Source organism: Dermacentor albipictus, unplaced genomic scaffold (assembly GCF_038994185.2).
Source record: "Dermacentor albipictus isolate Rhodes 1998 colony unplaced genomic scaffold, USDA_Dalb.pri_finalv2 scaffold_350, whole genome shotgun sequence".
Classification (NCBI taxonomy): Eukaryota; Metazoa; Arthropoda; class Arachnida; order Ixodida; family Ixodidae; genus Dermacentor; species Dermacentor albipictus.
In genome coordinates, this window is record NW_027225904.1 from 15,001 (window position 1) to 25,000 (window position 10,000).

At 56.6% G+C, this 10,000-nt stretch overlaps 3 non-coding genes across 3 annotated transcripts; 2 read left to right on the forward strand and 1 right to left on the reverse strand.

The window, feature by feature from the left end:
* Positions 1–1,670: 1,670 nt before the first annotated feature.
* On the reverse strand, positions 1,671–1,862 carry LOC139053907 (U2 spliceosomal RNA). Its single transcript, XR_011510875.1, has one exon. It is a non-coding gene; the product is annotated as a U2 spliceosomal RNA (small nuclear RNA).
* Positions 1,863–6,726: 4,864 nt separating this feature from the next.
* Positions 6,727–8,541, forward strand: LOC139053903 (small subunit ribosomal RNA). The gene has a single exon (XR_011510872.1). It is a non-coding gene; the product is annotated as a small subunit ribosomal RNA (ribosomal RNA).
* Positions 8,542–9,778: 1,237 nt separating this feature from the next.
* On the forward strand, positions 9,779–9,931 carry LOC139053906 (5.8S ribosomal RNA). The gene has a single exon (XR_011510874.1). It is a non-coding gene; the product is annotated as a 5.8S ribosomal RNA (ribosomal RNA).
* Positions 9,932–10,000: the final 69 nt, after the last annotated feature.

Sequence of the window (10,000 nt, forward strand, 5' to 3'; positions counted from 1 at the left end):
AACGTGGAGCTAGCATCCTTCTTCTTGGAACGGTTTGCAATGGACTGCTTGAATGTGCCGACCACGCGTCACGGGTCGCGTATAGAGCCAACGTTTGGCAAGAACGCGTCTAGCACAACCGATCGCGGTTGCGATAACCCATCGTTGGTAGCGAAAAAAAGAAAGAAAGAAAAAAAAAACACCTACCCGCAGCTTGTTAGCAGTAACCGTAAATGTGGTTCTAAATATAGGTTCGCTGGTCACTGAAACTTTCTCATAACGCACACCACTGTAGTCCAAAAAGAACAAAGCACGCACAATGGATATGATACAGCCGTCACCGCATGATTTCGCGTTTTCCTTATTGCATTACTTTCGTGGGCATGCGCGCTAGGGCCACGCAGGCCAGGAGGCAAGGGGAAAAATAAATAAGAAATGATACGCGATCCTCAGCATTGACTTGGCTGATGTGGCACTCGCATTTATGTTCTTTACCTTAGGCGAGCGCAACGCGCCAACTGAACTCCAATTTCCCATAACGGAAATTCGTATTTGGCCATTTGGTTGTATTTTTGGCTGATGTTCGCGTTTTTCGCCCGAGCATGCGCTTCACTGCGCCGCTCGTTGCCCCTTCAATGCGGCTTCACTGCCCTGCAGGCGTGTTCTGCGTCAAGCCGAACCACCAGGCAAAAAGCCTGGGCGCCGCCATCTTGTTGAGAGCGGCGCCGGGGACACAATCGCGCCTAGCTCATTGAGTTTTCCCCCAAAACTGAACGAAATAGCCTTATTTAAATGAGAAAGATGCCGCGAGTGCCGCAACGAAGGACCTTAAGGATTACCGAAGGGTAACTGAGGGCGACGCGACGAGCTTTGGAAAGAAGAATGATGGGTGTAGCGCTACGGGGGATAAGAATAGAGCAGATTCGGGGGGTGAGCGAACAAACGCGAGCTAATGACACCTTAGTTTAAACCAAGAAAAAGAAATGGGCGTGCGCAGGGCATGCAATGTGGGGGGAAGATCATCAATTAAGGGTTACCGACTGAATTCCAAGAGAAGGGAAGCGTAGCACGGGGTGGCGGAAATTTAGGAGGGCAGATTAGATTAGGAAGGGCGCAGGCACTAGACGGCGACCGTGACCGGGCTTACACGTGACCGGGGTGCTTGGAGAATAATGGGAGAGGTCTTTGCCCTGCAGTGGTCGTAGCCAGCAGGATGATGATGACGAAAAGGTAGCAACAGGTATTCATAACATACAGGTTGGAAAGCTGAGGCACCTCTGAACCCTTGAATATATTTCGCCACACTTGGCCATACGACAAGTTTGTTTTCGAGGCGCTCGGTCCCACTGCAGCGAAAATGTTGCCGGAAATCGGGCACTCCATTTTTGTTTCATAGGGAACCTTTCTTCCACTAGGGCAGCGGATTTTCGCAGGGCGAGCTTGCTGTCGTTTACGGATCAAAGCGATAGTGAACTCCAAAATGCAGTGTTGGCTTTGAGTGGGACTTACATTGATTGCAAAACCCACGGCTAATCACCCTTCCCCCCCCCCCCCCCCAAGTGGCTCATTACAGCAGACAATCGTTCAGAAACACCGGCATCGTTGCGTATAGTATGGGAATGGTGCGTGTCACGTGAGTGCTCGCTTCGAGCTTGTGTTCTTCATTTTGATTGAATGAAGTCTCACCTAAGTGAGCGGGGGCCGATCCCGGAGGTAGTGCAATACCGGGCCGACCTGCGGCGGAGGTGAAGCAGGCTTCAAGCACTCCGCCAACTTCCAAAAATAGGTTTAATATCGTGGGTCCATATAGAACCCGTATCAGATATTAAGCTGATAAGAACAGATACTACACTTTGATCTTAGCCAAAAGGCCGAGAAGCGATGTCTTTCACTTCACTCCATTGTACCACTGCCTTGTGGGTGCCCTGGCGACATTGGTAACCTCAGCAACAGCGTGGGCAATCTTATAAAACCCAGCCCGTCTAGAGACTCTATGCTCTCTATCTCGCGAATCAACTCGCGACGCCTCAGTCTTTCACTGTTAACGAAACGCCGTCGCGTAGAAACGAGACCCGAGCGCAAGCTTGTTCGCAAGGCAAAACCAACGAAGGCAACCTCGTAGAAAACGGAACAGGCGAGCGGAAAACACGCGCAAGGGGAATGCTTACTTCCGTCTGAATGCGACCGCTCAAGGCGGCTTTCTTTGAGGCCTTCGTTTCAAGCCCGTGCGCAAGTGTAATACACTACGCGCATTTCCCTCATTTCCTTTTATTTACCGCAAGGCCCACTGAAAGTTTTCATACGGCACAGGCCGGGACGGATTGCAACGTGTCGATTCGACCGCTAGAATTAGGTAGCGCGCCTCATGTACGAATGAAAGAGAATGAAAAAAAAAAAATAAATAAATATAGAAAAGGCTGCGCACTCCTTCCAACCGGAAACATAGAGGGCAGGAAGATCGCCATGTGGAGCACAGGTGTTGTTAAAAAAGAAAGAAAGAAAGAAAGAAATAGCGCTACCCCATCATCTTTACCGTGTGCGTGTATACACACACACGCACACATATGCACGCGCACGCACGCGCGCGCGCGCACGCACACACACACACACACACACACACACACACACACACACATACGCACACATGCTAGCATAGCTTAAGCACAGCTGGAAAGCTCAGCCTTGCGCAAGAAAAAAGGACCACGCCCTTTCGCAAGCCCCTTTGAAACTTTTAAATGAGAAACATGTGTACAGCGAGGTCGTTCGAAACTGGCGCGAAAACGCATCCGCGCCATCTGTGTGCGGAACTAGGAAAACCTACGGCCTTCGCCATACAGAAAGAAAGGTAGATGGCGCGAGCTAACGCTCCGTTGCATACTAAGAACGAGAGCTAGTGAATAATGGCAGAAACGTCTTGGGAAGAGAGAAAAAAACAACAACAACAAAAAAAAAGAAAGACACGCAAGTTGTTGGCTCGCGCAAGCATTCTATTTTACAGCGAGTAAAGAGCATAGCAACTTCTCACAAGAGCAGCAAGAAAGACAAGAAGAACGTGAGAGAGGGGGAGAAACAGGCGCGTTTCTTTGGAATGCAGAGCATGCTGCACACACTATGAAGTGCCAAAGAGACGGGGAAAGCAGATGGCGCGATTGTGTATGTCCTCAAAGCTTGAAAACAATTTCTAAACTACAAGGTGTGCCGAAGTCCGCCTACTCTCATCAGGTTGCTCCCGCCTCCAATTGCATTTAAATTAAAATTACAGTCGCCTCAGAGGCAGAGAGAGAGAGAGAGAGAGAGAAAATGTGTACACTTGCTTCGCGCAGCTGCACCCGTTCAAATTTTACAGCAACAAGAGCACTCCCGCAGGCACAAAGTCCGCTGCCGCGTCCGCCGGGGCGGAATGCACTCGCTTCCGTAAATTGTCGTGCGGCAGACTGCTGCATCGTAGCACACCTGAAACCGCGCAGACGTCAGCGATCGCCGCGAGATCGCTGCGAGCGCTAAAGTCCGAAACCACGTCCGCCGGGGCGGCGGGAGCTCGATACCCCTTCACGAAACTTCTGCGTGTACACCGCCGCACGGCCACGGCGGAGTCGCTGGCATCCTGCGCGCAGTTGCATTGCGTCGCGCCGGGAATCGTTGAAGCCCCACGCAGACGTCGGCGTCGGCCCCGACCTGGCTGCGAGCGCTCGAAGAGACCAAGTCCGAAGCCACGTGAGCCGGGGCGGTGTGAGCGCGACTAAGTCCGAGACGACGTCAGCCGGGGCGGCGTGAGCGAGACCAAGTCCGAGACTACGTCAGCCGGGGCGGCGTGAGCGAGACCAAGTCCGAGACTACGTCAGCCGGGGCGTCGACTAAGTCCGAGACGACGTCAGCCGGGGCGTCGAGCACGCCGCGGTCGCTTTTCCCACTCTTACTCGAAAAATGGCGAAGGGGCCGCGCTAGCGTGCCTTGAATCGGTGAGCGGCGGTACCGCGGCGATCGCGAGAGCTCAAATCGGCCGTGCCAAGGCCAAATATTGGCGCTCGGCTCGGCGCAGTACGCCGCCTTGTCGCACGAGTACGGCCCCGTGGAGGTCTGGTCACTTATCGCTGCTCTTATAAGGGGCCGTACCGCCCTGGCCGACGTTGTACCGTAGTGCCGTTTTCGGCTTGCGCGTGTTCGTGGTGGTGTCCGCGCACCGCTCCGCACTCGAGAATCGTGCCCACGACGACGCGAGCGCTCGGAAGAGACGCAAGTCCGAAACCACGTGAGCCGGGGCGGTGTGAGCGCGACTAAGTCCGAGACGACGTCAGCCGGGGCGGCGTGAGCGAGACTAAGTCCGAGACTACGTCAGCCGGGGCGTCGACCAAGTCCGAGACGACGTCAGCCGGGGCGTCGAGCACGCCGCGCGCGCTTTTCCCACTCTTACTCGAAAAATGGCGAAGGGGCCGCGCTAGCGTGCCTTGAATCGGTGAGCGGCGGTACCGCGGCGATCGCGAGAGCTCAAATCGGCCGTGCCAAAGCCAAATATTGGCGCTCGGCTCGGCGCAGTACGCCGCCTTGTCGCACGAGTACGGCCCCGTGGAGGTCTGGTCACTTATCGCTGCTCTTATAAGGGGCCGTACCGCCCTGGCCGACGTTGTACCGTAGTGCCGTTTTCGGCTTGCGCGTGTTCGTGGTGGTGTCCGCGCACCGCTCCGCACTCGAGAATCGTGCCCACGACGACGCGAGCGCTCGGAAGAGACGAAAGTCCGAAACCACGTGAGCCGGGGCGGTGTGAGCGCGACTAAGTCCGAGACGACGTCAGCCGGGGCGGCGTGAGCGAGACTAAGTCCGAGACTACGTCAGCCGGGGCGACGAGCACGCCGCGCGCGCTTTTCGCACTCTTACTCGAAAAATGGCGAAGGGGCCGCGCTAGCGTGCCTTGAATCGGTGAGCGGCGGTACCGCGGCGATCGCGAGAGCTCAAATCGGCCGTGCCAAGGCCAAATATTGGCGCTCGGCTCGGCGCAGTACGCCGCCTTGTCGCACGAGTACGGCCCCGTGGAGATCTGGTCACTTATCGCTGCTCATATAAGGGGGCCGTACCGCCCTGGCCGACGTTGTACCGTAGTGCCATTTTCGGCTTGCGCGTGTTCGTGGTGGTGTCCGCGCACCGCTCCGCACTCGAGAATCGTGCCCACGACGACGCGAGCGCTCGGAAGAGACGGAAGTCCGAAACCACGTGAGCCGGGGCGGTGTGAGCGCGACTAAGTCCGAGACGACGTCAGCCGGGGCGGCGTGAGCGAGACTAAGTCCGAGACTACGTCAGCCGGGGCGACGAGCACGCCGCGCGCGCTTTTCGCACTCTTACTCGAAAAATGGCGAAGGGGCCGCGCTAGCGTGCCTTGAATCGGTGAGCGGCGGTACCGCGGCGATCGCGAGAGCTCAAATCGGCCGTGCCAAGGCCAAATATTGGCGCTCGGCTCGGCGCAGTACGCCGCCTTGTCGCACGAGTACGGCCCCGTGGAGATCTGGTCACTTATCGCTGCTCATATAAGGGGGCCGTACCGCCCTGGCCGACGTTGTACCGTAGTGCCGTTTTCGGCTTGCGCGTGTTCGTGGTGGTGTCCGCGCACCGCTCCGCACTCGAGAATCGTGCCCACGACGACGCGAGCGCTCGGAAGAGACAGAAGTCCGAAACCACCTGAGCCGGGCCGCGGCGGGAGCTCGACGCCCGTCACGCAACTTTGGCGTACAAGCCACCGCACGGCCGCGACTGAGTCGTCGCCACCGTCCGGCTGGCTGCACTATAGCACGCCGGGAACCGGGAAAGAACCGCGCAGAGGTCGTCGTTTTGCCGCGGCGTTGGCGCGAGCGCGCGAAGAGACAAAGTCCGAAACGGCGTCAGCCGGGGTGTCGAGCACGCCGCCCGCGCCGGTCGCACTCGTGCTCGGAAACGGCGAAAGGGCCGCGCTAGCGTGCGGCCCCGTAGGGGCACAGAAAGGCGATTGTTCTGGAAACCGCGCTGTCCATAGGCGAGAGATTGCCGTTCGCGCATTCGGTCGACGCGCTGCGCTTTCACGACTTCGGCATTGCGCTGCCGACGTAAGCTTTCCATCTCGCTCGCGGCGCTGCGAGGCGGCACGATTTTCGCCAAACGCTCGTCGAAAGTGGCACGAGTACGGCCCCATGGAGATTTGGGAACTTATCGCTGCTATTATATGGGGGTCCCAGAGAGCAGTCGCCCCCAAAAGCGACCTGGGTGTTTGATATGCGGCGGGCTTCGTGCCCGTCAAGCGTGTCCCCGGTATCGCTCCCGTGGATCCCACAGCTGACGTCTGCAGCCTCATCCGCTTGATGCGTTAGGGGCTGGTTGTCGGACGACGCTTTCTCCACGATATCGAGTTGTGTTCCGCATCGTCCTCGGACGAGTCAAATGCGAAAGCGCCGAAGGCGCGGGCGTGACCCGTCGCCTGGCGGCTTTGCCGTCTCGGCTACGTTGCAAGTGTCGGTCGGTCCACCTGTGCTGCGGGCTCAAGAGAAACCGCAAGCCGTGATCGAGTCGACACAACCAGTCTATCGAGAATGTTGCGTGCTTCTTGCCGCGTGGCGATACCCGGCCCTTCGGGGAGGGCGCCGTAGCGAGCTCGAACGCCGTCGTCTCGGACTGTGCAAAGTGCTACTCTTTGCAAGAACGAAGCGTGCTGGGGCGCCTGAAGGTGGCCTCGGCATCGCAAAAACGGCGTCCGGCCTGCTTGACAGGCGGGACGCGCAGTTGAACGATTACCTGGTTGATCCTGCCAGTAATCATATGCTTGTCTCAAAGATTAAGCCATGCATGTCTAAGTACATGCCGAAATAAGGCGAAACCGCGAATGGCTCATTAAATCAGTTATGGTTCCTTAGATCGTTTCTTCCTACTTGGATAACTGTGGCAATTCTAGAGCTAATACATGCAGTGAGCCTGAAGCCCTTTGGGCGACGGGTGCTTTTATTAGACCAAGATCGATCGGGTTTCGGCCCGTATTGTGTGGTGACTCTGGATAACTTTGTGCTGATCGCATGGCCACGAGCCGGCGACGTTTCTTTCAAGTGTCTGCCTTATCAACTTTCGATGGTAGGTTACTTGCTTACCATGGTTGTTACGGGTAACGGAGAATCAGGGTTCGATTCCGGAGAGGGAGCCTGAGAAACGGCTACCACATCCAAGGAAGGCAGCAGGCGCGCAAATTACCCACTCCCGGCACGGGGAGGTAGTGACGAAAAATAACAATACGGGACTCTTTTGAGGCCCCGTAATTGAAATGAGTACACTCTAAATCCTTTAACGAGGATCAATTGGAGGGCAAGTCTGGTGCCAGCAGCCGCGGTAATTCCAGCTCCAATAGCGTATACTAAAGCTGCTGCGGTTAAAAAGCTCGTAGTTGGATCTCAGTTCCAGACGAGTAGTGCATCTACCCGATGCGACGGCTCGGACTGAACATCATGCCGGTCCTTTCTTGGTGCACTTCATTGTGTGCCTCGAGAAGGCCGGTGCTTTTACTTTGAAAAAATTAGAGTGCTCAACGCAGGCGAGTCGCCTGAATAAACTTGCATGGAATAATAGAACAAGACCTCGTTTCTGTTCTGTTGGTTTTTGGAATACGAGGTAATGATTAAGAGGGACAGACGGGGGCATTCGTATTGCGGCGCTAGAGGTGAAATTCTTGGACCGTCGCAAGACGAACTACTGCGAAAGCATTTGCCAAGAATGTTTTCTTTGATCAAGAACGAAAGTCAGAGGTTCGAAGGCGATCAGATACCGCCCTAGTTCTGACCATAAACGATGCCAACCAGCGATCCGCCTGAGTTACTCAAATGACTCGGCGGGCAGCTTCCGGGAAACCAAAGTGTTTGGGTTCCGGGGGAAGTATGGTTGCAAAGCTGAAACTTAAAGGAATTGACGGAAGGGCACCACCAGGAGTGGAGCCTGCGGCTTAATTTGACTCAACACGGGAAAACTTACCCGGCCCGGACACTGGGAGGATTGACAGATTGAGAGCTCTTTCTTGATTCGGTGGATGGTGGTGCATGGCCGTTCTTAGTTGGTGGAGCGATTTGTCTGGTTAATTCCGATAACGAACGAGACTCTAGCCTATTAAATAGGTGCGGGGTTCCCAGCACCTTACAACCTTCTTAGAGGGACAAGCGGCTCCTAGCCGCACGAAACAGAGCAATAACAGGTCTGTGATGCCCTTAGATGTCCGGGGCCGCACGCGCGCTACACTGAAGGAAGCAGCGTGTCTTTATCCCTGTCTGAAAAGACTGGGTAACCCGTGGAACTTCTTTCGTGATTGGGATAGGGGCTTGCAATTGTTCCCCTTGAACGAGGAATTCCCAGTAAGCGCGAGTCATAAGCTCGCGTTGATTACGTCCCTGCCCTTTGTACACACCGCCCGTCGCTACTACCGATTGAATGATTTAGTGAGGTCTTCGGACCGATGTCCGGCGCGGCCTTTCGGTTGCGCCGGTCTGTTGGAAAGATGACCAAACTTGATCATTTAGAGGAAGTAAAAGTCGTAACAAGGTTTCCGTAGGTGAACCTGCGGAAGGATCATTACCGGATTGTTCGAGGGTGACGAGCGCCATTGTTTCTACCCCGTGTGGGTGAAGCAGCTCGCTGCGCCCGACGCTTTCCGCCGCTGGCCCCGCTTGGACGCGGGGACGGCTATACCCGAACATGCCGGGGATTGCCCGAATTTCGAAGGGCGCCCCGTGCCAAATTTGTTGCGCCCAGTGGACGCCGGCTGCAACCTTGGACGGTTGGCTTGGCCGCGCCCGCGGGTAGAAACGGCGTAACGCACACTGTTGGGTGGGCTTTCTGAAGTCCGCCTCGGCACTCTTGCGCGGAATGGGAGTAAGACGACCCGACCTGCTGCTCTTGCCCAGTACGAGGGGAACGGCGAAGCGTGCGGTCGGTCAAGGAACTGACGGTCGAGAGCTAATGCCGCTGCCGCTTAGTACACACGGAACCGTGGTGCGAGCGCTCTCCCGTCCTCCGCGGCAAACGCTGCCGAGTCTGAAAAGGCTGGCGGCTGCCGGTCGCTTCCTGCGGCGAGTGTGGAGTAACGACCCGACTTTGTTGCTGCCCAAGTACTAAAGGAACGGTGCGGCGCTCGGTCGGTCATGGAACCGGCGGTATTGAGGGTGCGGCTGCCAAGTACGGAAGGAACCGTGGCCTAAAGCACTCTCCCGTCCTCCGCGGCAAATTCCACCGCGCCCGAAAGGGCCGGAGGCTGCCGGTCGGCTCCCGCTCGTGACGCGCGAGGTGTCGAGTTCGCGGTTCAATGCGACGACGTCTGCAGGCTATTTGCCCGCCGCCGAGGGAAAGGCGGCGTTGCTGCGAAGTACCGAAGGAAACGCGGCTTTGCTACGTCGGAAGCATTCTGCGGTTTGCGGACTTGTGCGCTTTGGGAAGGCGCCGCACGTCGAAAGAGGAAGTACGGACAGACGAGGGACTGTAATCCCGTATTCGAACGCACTTGCGGCCAGGCCCTTGCTGGCTTCGTCTTCCGCCTCAAGTAGACTTGTTGTGGCTCCGGCGCAGAGAGCCGTCCCTGGCACTGGCCGAGTGGCTTTGGAGAGCTGCGCGAGTACGCGCGCGCCAAGCTCTTGTCTTTCGTCTCGAGTAGGCTGTTGGATCAGCAGCGGTCATGCGGAAACGCGTGACCGCCGAACGAAAGAGCGAAACAGGAGTAGCGCACGCCGAAAGGCGCTCTTCGAAACCACACACAGGGAGACGCCACGTGCCTGAAACACTGGTTGTACTGTACTGAATTGAACAAACTATTTTTCACGACTCTAAGCGGTGGATCACTCGGTTCTCGGGTCGATGAAGAACGCAGCCAGCTGCGAGACTTGGTGTGAATTGCAGGACACACTGAGCACTGATTCTTTGAACGCACATTGCGGCCTTGGGTCTTCCCTTGGCTTCGTCTGTCTGAGGGTCGGATCACATATCAAGAGAGCCTTCGGCGCACAGGGAACGTGCGTCCGTCGACTCGTTTTGACCGCGTCGG